This window comes from Trachemys scripta, chromosome 12 (assembly GCF_013100865.1).
Source record: "Trachemys scripta elegans isolate TJP31775 chromosome 12, CAS_Tse_1.0, whole genome shotgun sequence".
Lineage (NCBI taxonomy): Eukaryota > Metazoa > Chordata > Testudines > Emydidae > Trachemys > Trachemys scripta.
In genome coordinates, this window is record NC_048309.1 from 11,856,886 (window position 1) to 11,873,497 (window position 16,612).

Consider the following 16,612-nt stretch of genomic DNA (forward strand, 5'->3'; position numbering starts at 1 on the left):
AATGCCATCTGTTTGAAGGGTCTCTTGTGTTAGTTGGTGAGTGACTGGCAGAAACAGCAATACAGGAAAGAAAAGAGTACACTCCTGGGAAAGTCTTTTATTGTGTTTTGTGCAAGCAAAGGAAAGAAAATAGTGAAGTAACAAGAGATGTCCTTGATGCATAGCAAGGCCAACATTCCTGCTAAAACCAAAGGCTGGTAAAGCACGGAGTGGATAAGAGATACTAAAGATTGCTCCGAGAGATATGAATGCATTAAGATAGGTAAAATTAAAAGCAATTTAATGCTGAGAGGAAGGTTGCCCATGCTTTGGGCCCACTTACAGGTGGAACCCTGCTTGGGTTCCATCAGTACAGGGCAAAATCAGACTCTGTAAAATGTTCTGACTTTGCTTCATCAGAATTTGCTGATTTGGCAATGTTTTGTTGGAATTTTTCCAACCCGCTCTAAGCTTTATATGTCTTAATTACTAGATCTTTTTCCTGTTCTGTCCTCATATAGTTTCCCACCCCATCCGTGCACATCTGTTAATAGATAAGTTGTCAGTAGGTGGGGCTCAAGAGTATGCAGCATTGAGCCCTTGCTAGAGGTATATGGCTGGAACTGTGTATCGTATTAAATACCATTACAGTTCCCATGCAGGGCAGTGGGGAAGGAGAACATGGGGGAGATGGTTCCGGGGCAGGCCAGGATTGGGATGATGGGATGTGTATTTATGTGGCTTCAGTATCATCACACAACTGCCATATAGTGGCTTTAGCCCTGAGGTTGGAGAGTTTCACCCAGACCTTAGGTTGCAGGTGACAGTTTTCATCGAGAGAGAGAGAGAGAGAGAGAGATTCTGCAGACCCAGCCAGACAGCCAATAGAGCAAACACAGGTTAGCCAAGAAAACCTCGTCCAGGGACTAAGCTGCCTTCACTGATGACATGGTTGAGGATGTTGACAAACAGGAGTTAATAGGCAAATCAAAAGGAGCTCTGTAAATTTCAGCTCACAGGAAACTTCCATGTTTGCCTAACGGAATAAGCAAAATTCTTGAGGATTTTTCTTAAACTTGTGAGAGGGCCAAGTTTGCTAACCTGCAGAGCATAGTCCAGGGCACACTGCATTTACCTAAGGATTATCATGTGCTTGAGCTAGCGTGGGCTGTTTCCAAGTCATCACTGGGCACAGACAGCAGGTTAATTGGTGATTGTTGCTGCCTATTGTCAGTAGTACCGTGTATATTATTTTTAATTATGTATTTGTAGCCAGAGGCTGTGGTGATGGGCCATAAGAAATCACTGTATTGTGTATATATGAACAAGCAAGAGAGAGTAAAATAACAATGTTTATATCTGTAGAAAAAGGCAATGGGCCAGACTCATCTTAGTGACATCAGTGCAAAGCCAAATGGATGGCACTGCTGAGTGAAGCTATGTCCATTTCATGTTGCATTAAGGCTTCCAAACTTTTTCACTTTTGATTTCAGCAGAATTTGAACATGAATGCCCATACACTGGGCAGTGTCAATCCATAACCAGCAAATGCTTTGTATTTGGGTAGCATCTCTCACCAGAAGATCTAAAGCCCATTATAAATACTCCGTTAAGCCTCCCAACCCCCCTGTGAGGTATGCTAGTATTAACCCCATAGTCCAGTAGGATAATTGGAGCATAGAAAAACTAGGGCCATGGTTTTCAAACAGTTCTTCTCATTTTGGGGGCCTCAATTTCGGGGTGCTCAATTTGAGACACTAAAGAGGTCTGATTTTTAGAGGTGCTGAGCACCACAACTCCCAGCATAGTCCATAGGGTATTCAGCCCCCGCCAATCCAACCCTACTGGTCATGTTGGGCAACTACAGTTAGCTGCTGTCCTAGCTAAGCAGAATACTCCAGTTTCCAGGACTGTCCAGCTGGCAAATTTCACCAGTAATAAAATCATTGGGGAAAGTGTAAGGGCCTTTTAAAAAATGTCTCAAGTGTACATTTTGTTTTCTGTTTTAAATGAAAACCACTTTTTTTTAGTAGTAAGAGTATTATAATACATCACATCTAATAGCGGAATACAAATCCTCTGGATTGAATTTTTTTCTTGCTACTTCTTCTCTGTACTTTTTTTGACACATGAATCTGAGGCTTATCAGGTGTCTTTTTTGGAAGCTGTCAAATTATTTAAATGAGTGCGAATCTGACATTTCCAGATGATAGTGTTCAATAAGTGCCTTGAAAAGAGTGTTTTCAAGATGTCTACTTTGATGGACACCAGTCAGGCTGTTGAAATTAGAGGTTTTGAGTGCTTCAGTTTAGGAGTGACTTACCAGAGCTCAATAAAATAAAATTAAATGTTCCTAGGAAAGAATGTCACACACACACACACACACAAAGTTTTAGCTTCATCACTACAAATGGACATAGGTGCAACAAAGATCTGGAAGTCACTAATAGCACATAACTATTTGTAATAGACTTGGAAATTCTGAGTTCCTCACATAGCTAACTATTGCAGGTATTGTAAAAAAAAGTTTGATGTGATAGTTGTTTTGTGTTAAGGCAATAAATTTTTAAAAATCAATTTATCTGGACTGCATAGGGAGTCTGTGGCAGATCCAGGAATTGAGCCCAGCTCCATTAAGACCCGGTCCACATCTTAAAACAAAACAGGTGTCACATACATTTTTTTTTAACATGTCAATACCTGGAATAATTCGCTACATGAAGAAATCACAAAAGCATCCTTCCTCTAATTTCTCAAGGCCAGATCTTCAGCTGTGCAAAGGGGCCCAGCTCCATTGAAGTCAATGGAGGCTCTGGCCCTCGGCCTTCTGCATTCCTATCCCCACGGAAAAGGCGTTGCAAACCCAGATGTGCTCTGCATACGAAATACATCTGGGCTGCAAAACCTTGCATTGAACTGCGGAACAGGGCCTCTGTGGAGAGAGAGAAAAGATTGCAGACTTCATTACAGTGCTTCCCGATTTCACCTGTTTCTTCTCATCATAAATGTTATTGCATTGTTTGCTTTATGCTGCTTGTAAAATTACTTTCATATGATGGAAAATCCCTAAAGCTGCATAGTTTTCAACCTGGCACAACAATGCCTGAGAAGTAAGGTCTGCTGAGTTACTGAGATAGCCAAGAGAATGACAGAAGATATCGAAACATTTGATCTAGTTTTATAGTTGTGCCAGGAAATATGGTGGATTTGTTTTTTCATTTGCATTTGCCACGCTGGCTTTCTCATCTCTGCACTGCCCATGCTGAAGCTTTGTGAAAACATAATATAAGCAAATCCATGATAAAGGGGAAAATGCATTAGCAGTGACACAAACAAATCCATGTCCCTCTTGGCTGATGGAACTGAGATTATCTGAGCTTCCTACCAGTAAAGATTAATACCTTCTTGAGGGCTTGGTCATAACTTGAGCCTTGTTTTAGGGGCAGTATGTCGTGCTGCTGCCCCTATAGTCTGTAGACCAGTGTGACCATAAACATTTGCATTACAAATTAAGTCATTCCACTTTATGCCCAATATACGGCGTTGGCATTTTATCTAAAAAGCCCTAGCTTTTCCCAGTCTGAAGGCATAGTGTCTGTGTTTCGCAACTGTACAGCAATACGGAGAAGATACGGAGAATACAACCTGAACTTGGCTGTCGTGCCGAGATGATGCTGATTCCATATTCATTGTAAACAATGCATGCAGATGCTGCAATGCCAATCCGGTGGAGAACCTCTGTGTGAGAGTTGGAGGAACTGGTGAGTCTAGAACCCAAATAGCAAAAGCTGGAGATGGATATACACATGCACTGTTGAAGCAAACTAAATAACCAATCAAACATGAATGAGCTTTGAAAATGCAAATGAAGAAAAGTGCTTATTTCAAAGCAAGTGGCCATTGTGTGTGATGATGGGTGGTCAGAGACTTTAAGTGCATTCCTCACTCAGCGAAATCAAAGGAAAAACCACGAGGGTAGAGACATGGGCAGCTTGTTTTCTGTCTGAAGAAGAGACAAGTATAGATTTGAGGATAGATCCTTCATCTCTGGACTCTGGACCACTTTCCTGTAAAAACAGAGATCACCAGAGACAATTTGGGCACCCTGAAAAGACTTTTGGGAAACTGGCAGTATATTACGTCACTGCCACCATTTGGAATTACAAACTCTGACTCACCTATTAATATATTTTACCTGCTTTAACCTCTCCATAACTCTCATTTCCTTTTCTTAACTAATAAACCTTTAGTTAGTTTACTATCGAATTGGCCACAAGCATTGTCTTTGGTGTAAGATCTGGAGTACCAATTGATCTGGGGTAGGTGACTGGTCTCCTGGGACTGGGAACAACCTGATGTGGGGTGATTTTTGGTTTAGATAACTTTTTATCACAAAGTTCAGTCTATCTGGGTGGTAAGCTAGACTTGAGAGTCTAAGGGAACTGTCTGTGATTCTATGGCAAGACTAGTATAGTTATCCAGGAGTTTACATTTGTTATTGGTTTGGTGAAATCTAATTATAGAACCCACTACCAGCGTGGGGTGTCTATCCTATTTTCTGACGGTCTGCCCTGAAGCAGGCACTCACAGCGGTGAGCCACTCCAATCAGCGTGACACCAGCACTGTCCACACTGGTGGGTCAGCTCCTTACAGGGGTGGATCCAAGGCCCAAACATCCACGTTAGTTCTACTGGGTTGTTTATGGCTTTCAGCAGCATGAGTCATGCACTTCTTCTCATCTGCCCATGAGACCTAGAGATGCTTGTTCCAGACATATGGGTCCTGGAGAGAAGTGATGGAGGATTACTGCTCCTCTCCAGGGGACCCTCAACTGTGGAGTCCTGCAGGGATCAATCCTGTTTTCTACCATATTCAACATCAGGGTGAGGGCACTGACATCAGTATCTGGACAATAGGCTCTGTAGCCATCAGTATCTGTACAGCCCTGCGCAGATACATAAATGTGTATCCGCAACTGATTCGCAAAAATTATCTGTGGATATCCACAGATTTGCAGGGCTTTATACTGGGGACCGGGCTGAGGCTCTGAGACACCCCCCCACTGGAGCCCAGTCAGGGAGAGCTGCGTGGGCAGCTGTGGAGTTGCGGACCCTCCACCTGCCCTCGGCAGGTCAGGGAGCCTGGGGGGTGGGGACACAGTTGGGGGCTGCTCTCAGCGCCTTCCCCCCATCCTCCGCAGGAGGAGGGTCCGCCGCAGCTCCCCACGGCTCCTTAGCTGGGCTCCACGCTGGGCTGGCTGGGGGTGGGGGACCTGTGGAGCTGCCCGGGGGCTACTCGGACCCCCCACCCAGGGCAGGTGGAGGGTCCACCACAGCTCCCCACAGCTGCCCACCTGGCTCTTACCGTGGCCGGGCTGCAGCTCTGAGCCGCCCCGCTCACTGGCCGGAGCTGGGTCAGGGAGAGCCACACTGGCAACTGTGGGGAGCCTGGGTCCCTTCACCTGCCCTGGGCAGGGAGCCTGAGCAGCCCCCGGCCCGTGTCCCTGCCCCACACATCCCCCGCCCAGTATCTATCCCTGCTCTCCAGCGCCTCTACCCAGGGCAGGTGGAGGGACCCAGGCTTCTCACAGCTGCCCGCGCAGCTCTCCCCGACCCAGCTCCCGCCGGGTGGAGGGCGGGGAGAGGCAGCTCGGCGCCACAGCCCAAGGAGGTGGAGGATCCGTGCCGCGGTTCCTCACAGCTGCCCGCTGGGCTGTTACTGTCAGAGCCCTGCATGGATACAAAATTTGTATCTGCATCTGCAGAAATAGTCCGCGGATATAAAGCGGATACCCACAGATTTGCAGGGCTCTACGTATCTGGACAGCATCCAGCTTTACATATTCCCCTTATCAAGGAGCTTGGCATTATCCTAATGCTACAGCGGGGATCTGGATGAATAATCACAATCTTAAACATACTCCCTACAAGACAGAGTAGGGGTGGCACGTGGGAGCATTTTGAGAACACAGGCTTGCAAAGCGGCCCCAGGGAGGCTTTGGTGGATTTTTTTCTATTGATGAATTATCGAGTAGGCCGGTTGCTTGGTTAATATTTTCTTTTTGGCTGGATGCATTTCATAGCCACCATTAGGAGACAAGGGACAAGGTGCACTCAGACTGGAAAACAGTCAGTGGAAGCTTGTGCATTTCCCTTTTCCCTCTGCAGCAGCTGCTCTGGTCAATTTGTACAAAGTCCAGATGACACCGAGACTTACGTTTACAATGTAAGGGCCCAGTTGCTGGAGTCAGACAGTGACGGAAATCCAGGCTTACCACATAGCTGTTGTATACTCAGCCGGTGACATTGTCAGGGATTCCCTCTTCCTGCATGAGGAGGTGGCAGGTGACAAACCCCCCATGCAGTAGAGAAAAAGCAGTTAACAAATATCAGACAGGGATTCAGGGTTCAATCCATACTTCTGCCTCAGGCTTCCTCTGTGATCCTGGGCATGTTTATCTCTCTGTGCCTTAGTTCCCAATGTGCCAAATGGAGAGGGTAATACTCCTCCTTCTTCCTGCTCTTGTCTATGTAGATTAATCATTTCTTCACAGTCTTGTCTATTTAGCTTTTAAACTCTTCTGGACAGGAACTTTCTATTACTCTGTGTAAGTACAATGCCTAGCACAGTGGGACCTTGATCTTGGTTGAGACTATTGTAATGCAAATAATAATACTAACGTTCTCTCTCACCTGCTCCTAGCCTTTTGTTTCCTTTCACCTCAAACCTATTTTCTACTTCCCTACCAGCACAGATGCATTTAAACAGGATTTAAGCATGTTTTCTGTTTCAAATAATCTTTGCTCCCTATTTTGCTCAGAAAGGTAGCTTTGCTGAATATTTCACGCTCTGTTTAATAGTGGAAACAAGGACAGGATAAAGAAGCTGACAGTGCAAAAATAAAAGCCAAGCTCTATAAAGGTCAGAAGGCAAACATTGTACCTGTATCAGGCAGTACATATCTCCGGAGTGCCTGAACCAAACTGCTTCATAAAAATCAACATGAGAAAAAGCAATTGAGTGATAATGTTTTAAGTGTTTACTGATAAACACTAATTTAAGGGTTATTTGGCCAGCTGAAAGAATTGTATGTATTGTACAATAACAGCTGAATACATTTCTATTGGAGGAGGCTTTGGTTGTTATTTTTTTTCTATCGATGCATTATTGAGTAGGCTCTTTGCTTGTTAAATAAATTCTTTTTGGCTGGCTGGATGGCATAGCCACCATTAGGAGGCAGGGGACAAGCTGCATTCAGACTGGAAAACAGACAGGGGAAGATTGTGCATTTCCCTTTTCCTATGCAGCAGAATGTATTGTACAGTACAAAAACAGCCCAATATATTTCTATTAGAAGGAAGGTAACAAAAATGATTCAAATGTGAGTTATTTAAAAAATAAAACAAAAAACATTTCTGTTTGGTGACTCTGAGAGGTGTCCACACCACAAAAACTAACCAGTTAACTGTTAATGACAGTCTGTGCAGGGATTCCAATGGGCCATGGAGACAAAAATATTCTCTTCTCCTTACGGGTGGTCCTTCCAGGTCATGGTGAAGGCATATTGGCAGAATATTAGCTCTACAGCATCTATTCTGTTGATAAATACAGCACATCAATGTTCAGATCTGCAAATCTAGCACCACTCATAAACAATGGATGCAATTTATTTTAAGGGGGGGAAAACTTTTATTACATCTGCTTTTTAAAAAAAATTATGTGCAAATGAGTCTTAACTGATTTCTGTAATGCAAATCAAGGAAAACAAAGTAACCCACTAATCACTAACCTCGGAGACTTTATTACATATTAATTAGTAGTGTGGCTGTACCTGGAAGACTAGGCCCCATTGTATTGGGCATAAACATATAAGAAACAATCTTTGCCCAAAAGATCTTACAATCTAAGATGAAAGGCAACAGGTGGATATGAATGACACACTGAGGAAGCATAAGATAACAGGAGATAGCTATTAACAGTATAGTAAGCAGGGGTCACAGCACACCAGTTGCCTAGCCATTATCTGGAGGCATCATGGCACATGTTCACCCCATATTAGCCTGGAAAGGATTAATGAGGCTGAGAAGGGGCCAATTAACTAGATAGGCCACACCTGAGGGAAAGTAGGTGGCCTAAGTAATCCCAGGCTGATGATTGAACCCAGCTGAGAAGGAACAGGCAGGGGTAGAATAAAGCCAAGAAGCCCCTGCAGCCTCTGGTTATAGGAGGAAGGCTATAGCCATTCTCTGGGCACTAGAGCAAGAAAGGAGGTAATACAGAGTAAGACTAGAAACTCTAGGGACCCAGGCCCTGAAGGAAGTGTTTGCCCAGAAGAGTGGTGGAGCAGAGGCTTGAGGGGGGCAGAGTAGGAAAAGCTCAGGGAAATGACAGTGAGGTGGGGTGTTGCTGATCTTAAATGCTGATTAGAGGGTCCCTGAGCTAGAACCCAAAGTGGGCACAGGTTCCCTTACCAGCCACTGGGGAAGTGGTACAGGCAGGGTAGTAGAGTTGAAGACTTCCTAGGGTGGTTTCTCCTGTGGGACTTTGAAACCCCAAAAAGGGGAAAACTCATAGTGATCTAGTCAGAGGGCCAAGCCACAAAGAGGGAAGCAACCAAGTCATAAAGAGGAAGTGTGCTGTGTTCCAGATAGTGGGAGGGGTCATGGCAAGAGCAAATGATGGATGGCGGTATCCGACCTGCACAGAGCTAATCCCCTGAGCAGCCAGGAGGAGGCACCTTAGGAGTGAGTGAACCCTATTACAATGGCTTTTAAGAAAAAAAACTTAAAGGAGGACTTGGTGTTTTTGCAGACTTTTACAAGGAGCTTCCCTGACATATAAAAATGCCTCCCAGACTGCTTCTCTGCAACAGCTATGTTTCCTCTTCTTGACAAAAGAGCACACTATTAGAGTTGTTTGTGGTCTTTACAAGTTATGGTATGTCGCAGTAGGAAGGAAAATGATCTTAAGAAACAGGGTCTGGATGTGGGTGTAGATTAGGAGAGAGTCCACTGAAGTCAGTGAAGTTATTCCAATGTGAGCTCAGAATGGGATCCTAGGAAGTTTTGCACCCCCTTCTGGACTCCCCTGAACTCTAACATCAAGAGGCATTGTTCATGTGTTTTTGTACATATCCCATGTCTCCTCAAGGGTTCCAATGTCCATGCAGGTTTGTGATCCCAGTAGGAATAATTTGCATATGTGGGACCACTGCTGGCCAGAACACATTAATGCTGATTTTTGCAGTGCTTGTGTTGGGGGCATTTCTAAATGGAGACTGAATGTTAACCCCTTTGGGCCTGTCACTCACTGATTAATATATTTGAAACAATGATTTAATAGTCTCATCCTCTGAGTTTATTAATTCCTAAGAGTTGGCACACACCCTCTGTTCTCAGAACTCTTTTCCTGATTAACGATTAACATTGATAAAGCAAGGAAACATGGACATCCTTGAAACTTGTTTCTTTCATCAATTAAGTTAAACCTTTACTATCTCTTCCCATTTGTGTATCTGCACTCTGGGTTTGGCAATCAGATTCTGCACTCTCCAACTTTTCTCTAGGTTAGCCAAAATAAATGGAAAACTTTCTGCTTTCTCAATTTGGTAGTTCTTTGACTCTTGCACAAGTAGCAGCATGTGCTGAAAACACTAAACAAGGGGGAGTTGTCTTTAGAAAAACTGCTATTGATTAGATTAAAGAGTGTTCTGTAAATACAATGATCTTCAGAAAATAATTGTTAATGGTTTTTTGTTGTTTATAGAATACCATACGTTTGCACAGCACTTGATATATAAGAGACCAGGGCCTCAGTCTTCTGCAGGTGTAAACCAGCGTAGCTTCACTGAAGTCATTCAGACTAATGCAGAGATTTGTATGGAATGAAAGAAGTGAGTTCTAAGGAGAGTTATGAAGGAGGAAAAGGAGGGTGTCTGGCACTGCGAAATGAAAATGTGTTCCGGCTGTTTGGGAGAGGGGAGGACAAAGTGAGATGCTGAGAGCGGGCTGAAATGATAATAGTGATGCAGGCAAGAGCAAAAGGGTGAAGAGCCTTGAAAGTAAGGATAAGAAATGGTCCTGTAGGGCAAATTTTGCCCCTGCCTCCAATGCCATGGAGGGTTCCATGGCAGAGAAATAATCCAATTTTGCTATGCAAAAGAAGGTAATATTTTGTGGGGAGGGTAGAAGGGTCGCATGCTGCATGGCTGGGTATAGAAGGTGGGTAGAGCAGGTTATGGGCAGGATCAGGGAGGGATGGCTGTGGTGCCGGAGGATCCTATGCTATATAGATCTTCCTGTTCTCCCTGAAGCAGTGTGCATGGAAGGACAACAGAATTTGACCTCTCTGAATAGTCCTATCACCCCCACCCCGTAGGCATCACAGCAGAGGTGGGAGGGACTGGATAGAGATAGTAGCTTTCTGATTTTTTTTTTCTCTTCGGGAAATTTGTATCATGCATTAGTAGCAGCATGGGAGAGAGTGCATAGGTGCCTGAGGGAGAAAAGGCTTAATGGGCAGTGAAGACTGCACATGCCAGCAGATCAAAGGCAGCAGTTGGTACAGTAAGATAATGGTTCTGATAGGGAGGGTGTGATGGGTTCGGTCTCAGAGATCCCCTTGGGACTATCACCTGATGTGCTGAGACTACCTCTGAGCCCGTTTTCCCTGCCAGCTTGGGACTCCAGAACCCTGCCTTGTTGAGCCAGACATGCCAGCCTGCTGCAACCCAGACCCAGGTCTGCTACATGCCCCCCAAAGCTGCAGACTTTAACTAAAAACTGCTCAGCAGGTTACTTGCCTCCAGCACCCAGCCTCCAATGGGATCCAAACCCCAAATAAATCCATTTTACTCTGTATAAAGCTTATACAGGGTAAACTCATAAATTGTTCACCCTCTATAACACTGATAGAGATGCACAGCTGTTTTCTCCCCTAGGTATTAATCACTTATTCTGGGTTCATTAATAAACAAAAGTGATTTTATTACATATAAAAAGTGGGATTTAAGTGGTTTCAAGTAATAACCTACAAAACAAAGTAAGTCACCAAGCAAAATAAAGCACAAACAGGCAAGTCTAAGCCTAATACATTTAGAAACTGATTCCAGGTAAAATCTCATCCTCATAGATGTTCCAATAAGCTTCTTTCATAGCCCAGACTCTCCCCGGTACAGTCCTTGTTAGTTCCAGCAGACATCTTAGGTAGAAGCTAGGGATTTTCTCATGACTGGCAGCTCCCTTTGTCTTGTTCCACCCCCTTTTATAGCTTTGGCCCAAGGTGGGAATCTTTTGTGTCTCTGGGTCCCCACTCCTCCTTCTAAATGGAAAAGTACCAGATTTAAGATGAATTCCAGTATCATGTGACATGGTCACATGTCCTGTGAGACCCCAGCCTCCATTCTTCCTGGGCTGGCCCACAGGTACATAGGAAGGTTTGTAAGTAAACAGAGCCATTTACAACCAATAGTTCTAGTCAATGGGAGCCATCAAGATTCTAAACCACCATTAATGGCCCACACTTTTCATAATTACAATAGGACCTCAGAGTTATACTTCATATTTCTAGCTTCAGATACAAGAATGATACATACATACATACAAATAGGAGGAATATATTCAGTAGGTTATAACCTTTGTTATGACACCTTACAAGAGATCTTTTGCATAAAGCATATTCCAGTGATGACATAGTCACACTCGTAAGCATATTTCCATAAAACATATGGAGTGCAACATCACAGAGGGTAGGGCAAGTTACTCACTTTCAGTTAACTGCAAAAGTGGGTATAGAAATACTTAGCAGGGATACTATATGGCCTACCTGATGGTTGTAGGATGTGTTGAGAGGTTTGGATGAAAAATGCTGTGTCAATACAAAATCCTCATTATTATTAATTATTTTATAGATTTTTTTTATGTTAAATCCCATTGATTGAAGATTTTTAATTTACTGGAAGTAGGCTCATCTTGGTTTATCCATGATCAAACCTGATTGGAGAAGCAGTTGAAATCATGAAGGTGTCATGCACACAGCACGATGGGTATTTTTACAGACTATGCGCTGCCTACTCAGTGATTGGTAAGACAACATGCTTCTTAAGACAGCCAAAGAAAACAGAAATGTTTGTCTCCAAACAATCATCTTCTGCACAACTGGCAAAAAATTACCTGCCAGTAAGATGGCTGGTTCATGCTATCCCAGCTGGAAATCACTGCTAACCTTCTGTGATGGATTTGGGACTGCTCTGTAATTGATGAATACTGTATGTTGTCCTAGTTACTGGGATGTTTTCTGTATGAGTATATTGGCTGTGTTTAATAAGGAAAAACAAGCAGGAAGGAGAAAATGGCTAAAGCTAAAGCTCCCTCCCTCAGCAAACACTAAAGTGTTGTTAAGAGACAGTGCCAGATATATTCACTTGGGTTATTTTACCTTCATCTCAAGCCAACCTACCAAACAGGTTCAGATGAGATGGAGCAAAGCCTGGGAACAGAGAAGGACGAAGGCCTCTAGCAGGGCCCCTATCTATCAAGAGGGGATAGTTGTTTGATGGATACCTCAGTCTCAATTTCTCCCTAGCTTCCAATTGGCTGCTCCTCCTTTCTTTCCCTCCTTCCTCCCCCCTCCCCCGCAAGGAAGAATAATTTATTGCTGACATATACCTGCAGTAAAGTACTTCCCAGGCTAGCACAGATTGTCTGGCCAGTGCACAGAGGTGTGGAACCAAGATTCTGTCTATTCCTTGCCCCTCCGTTCCTACTTCCTTTGAAGAGGGTGTAAGGAAGCAAGTAGCCCCATTTATTCCTAAATGCTTGGATCCAAGGTGCGGTTACACCAGTGGTTCTCAAACTTTTGCACTGGTGATCCCTTTCACATAGCAAGCCTCTGAGTGTGATTTCCCCCCCCTTATAAATTAAAAACACCTTTTAATATATTTAACACCATTATAAATGCTAGAGGCAAAGCGGGGTTTGGAGTGGAGGCTGACAACTCACGACCCCCCATAGAATAACCCTGAGGGGTACCGACCCCCAGTTTGAGAACCCCTGTGTTACACCTTGTAGAGGTGAAGGGAAGGGCTTCCTTACTACTGCCTTGTGCATCGTGCATGTAGTCCAAGTCACAACTGAATCCTAAACTACATCTACTGAAGTAAATATGTACTGGACCCACAATCTGACTGTACAGCTGCATATAACATTTTTGTATATGTTCAGCAGCTTCCTTCTGTATTTGTGTAACTCTGATCTCAGAATCAGGGAAGCAAGATTTCTGCAACAAAAGGTTAAAATACTTTAACAAACAGTTTTCTTTCCCAAGTGATCAATATCCTTCCTGAAATTCAGAATGTATCCCCCCTCCTTGACAATCTGCCAGGCCAGCACTTCAGAGCATTAAGGTAATTCTAAATCTGCAACTCCTAGTTTCCTGTACTGGCCTGAGAAAGAAAATAGCTATTTTCTAATCTCTCTTTAGCGGACATGTTTTCATATTTTAATTAAGTTCTCTAGTTGCTCTCTGAAGAACTGACTCATCAGCAGAAAGACAAGAGAAGTAAAAGAATTACAAGTTGACAACACACATTGCATTCAGTCAGTTTCAGCAGCAGTGTAGAAGCAGCTTCAAAACTGAAGAACTTAGAAAACAAAGGTTAGAAAATTACAGTGCAATAATCACTGCCTCTGAAGCTGGTGACAATGTGTAGAGGATTACTTACCTGTGTGACTAATAAGAGGGGGAATATCTCTTCACAAACCAGGTGATAGTGAAGAAGATAATCTTTGCCACTGAGACCAGGGTTAGAAGCATAAAAATTGTTGCCATGGAGAGCAGTGTTGAAGCACTCAGATACCACATTGAGGGGCACGCTACAAATATTAGATTAAGCAATATAGAAAAGTGATACCTTCCAGGTAGGGGACTATGAAAAACCTTCAAGATGCCCCACTCTAAGGCTGCTAAGAAAGATAGAATGTGAGTCTTTGTACTAGATTAAAGGGGAATCATATTTAGGATTAAAATGGACCTTGGAGTGCAAGAAGGGAGTTCATAAACTGAACCCATTTGAGATGCTGAAAAGGTTTGGACTAGTTCTGCATAGAGGCCAGGTTGCGGTTGGTTGGTTTTTGTTTTTCCCTTTTGCCGACTTGATTCATTGCGATAATAAACCTGATCCAGCCTGAACTCTGGACAGGTTGAATATTTTTCCATAAATCAGGCCTTATTGCTTCAGAGATCTATACACCACAGGCCCTATCCAAAACCTGCTGAAGTCAGTGGAAAGCCTCCAAATCACTTCAGCTGGATTTGGATTAGGGCCCATGTTAGGGACATGCAGTAGCAATACAAAATGTACAGAATGGTTCTTGATTACCACAGGTTCTTCAATCACCAGTGGCTGTTTTCTAAAGAGGAAGAATGGGACCAAAAGGAAGGCTTTTAATTACTCTGAAGAGCAAAGATATGGTATGTGATAATGAAGGTGTTAAAGCTATTAGCATTAAATACATTTTAACTAATATTAAGAGTCTCAATTAAATCTGTAAATGACAGTCAATTGAGAATTACATCTGACAATCTGGACTAATGTTCTGATTTTAACTCATGCCAAAGTACCCCCCAAAAAAGTGAATGACAACTATCCAGTTTGTACACAGGAAAAACTCATATTGGATCAAACACTGTTTCTTTACGCTGGTGCACCCAAAAGCAGTATTTGGCCCAATTACTTAGATCTTAGGGCGTATATATATATATATATTCACTTTCACGCACTCTTAGCTCCTTTACAGCAATTTATCTTAATTTGTACAGCTGAACTTTTTGTTTCTTTATGCAACACTGTTTTGACAAAAAAGTCTGAAAAATATTTAAATTCCATATGGTAAGAACTCCCTAATTAATAATGATTCATACTTTGTTTACTTTCCCCAAAATAATTAGAATGTTTTTTTAAAAGTATACTGTTCACAAGATAAATGCAGATTCTTCACCTGACGGACTGAAATGGAACCTTTGCAGTATTGGGTAAAAGCCTGGTTGTAGTTTATAGACAGATGATGTAACAGACAGTATTCATAGCTATGGAAATTGTACACACAATAGACCATAACGATCATAATGGTGCTGTTACTGTCTATTGTGTCAAAACTTCATTAGGGAATTTTTAGTTTGTGGATCACTGATCAAATGGCTCTTTTGAATTCAATGAAAATGAACTGAATTGATATTTTAAATTAGAGTTATAAATCCTGAAAATATCAGATTGTAATGGAAATAATGACAGACCCTTAACTAAAACTGTATGGATGGTACTGGTATTAATAATACAGAAGTACAAAGCAAGAGAGCACTTAGGTGCTGATGACTGTTCAAGTGCAGAGAATCTCATTAAAATGACCTAAAGGAAGATATATAATTTTAACAGCTTCTTTTTCCCCAGTGCCCTTCAACTACCTATTATTACTACATAATACACAGTAGCAACCTGAAAAGATACAGAAAATCTGAAAGTATGATCTATGAATGCAGCCAGTGGCACCATTCTGGTGTTCTGTGTCTTATTGTTAGTGGTATTGAGAGACTCCCATTGAGTGTAAACAATTTGATACCCAACTAAAATGTTATCAGAAATTACTGGAGTAAATAATCTTACTTAAATAACTGCTTTGGTTTGGGTTGCCCTATTAACAAATAACTTAATAGTTGTGAAATTATTTGCTCATAAAGTAGCCTGTGGTCAATTTTTCTAGTGTCTACACCTGGAAGTTTTCTTTAGATGAGATGGGAATTTGTAGGCTTAGTTGCTGTGTGATAATACTATCTACATTATAGCCACTGTGTATTCCTGAATAAATTTAACTGTAAAACTACTATGAGGTAAAACCCTACAGCTGTTTGGTTTCTGCAAGTTTATGGCTATAGGTGTTTGGTTTCTAGTAGTACCCACTGGACCACATGGGAGCTATGGAAACTTAGCACCTCCGAGAACTAGGCCTTGTAAGGTTAATTTACTAAAATCAGTCAAGTCATGAGACTCACTTTTCTGTGTATGCATTTTTTAGGTCAACATCCTGCAACCTGGATGTCTGCACCCAGGTGGAGCTCCTCTGATAACAATGGGACTTCAGGCACTGACCCCTTGCAATAAGTCACAAGATCACTGCCTAGACTGTGAAGTCTTTAGTGCCTTCCTTTTGTGTTTGTATAGCATCTATCATTGTGGGCACTAATTGAAACAAATACACCTTTACCCCGATATAACACAACCCGATATAACACGAATTCGGATATAACGCGGTAAAGCAGTGCTCCGTGGGGGCGGGGCTGCACACTCCGGTGGATCAAAACAAGTTCGATATAACGCAGTTTCACCTATAACGCTGTAAGATTTTTTGGCTCCCGAGGACAGCATTATATCGAGGAAAAGGTATAATTATGCCTTTGTTATATTCTTGGAGAAAATTAAATGCACAATACCTGGATTTACACTGAACAGTATTTGTACAGTAATTTAAATGTACTCAGTGGTATACATTAGGTACAGAGTAATGTAGGCTGTCTGCAAAATTCCATTATATCAGCTATGTAGACCAGGGTATGTACTGTGGGCTGCTTTTGTGCTGAACT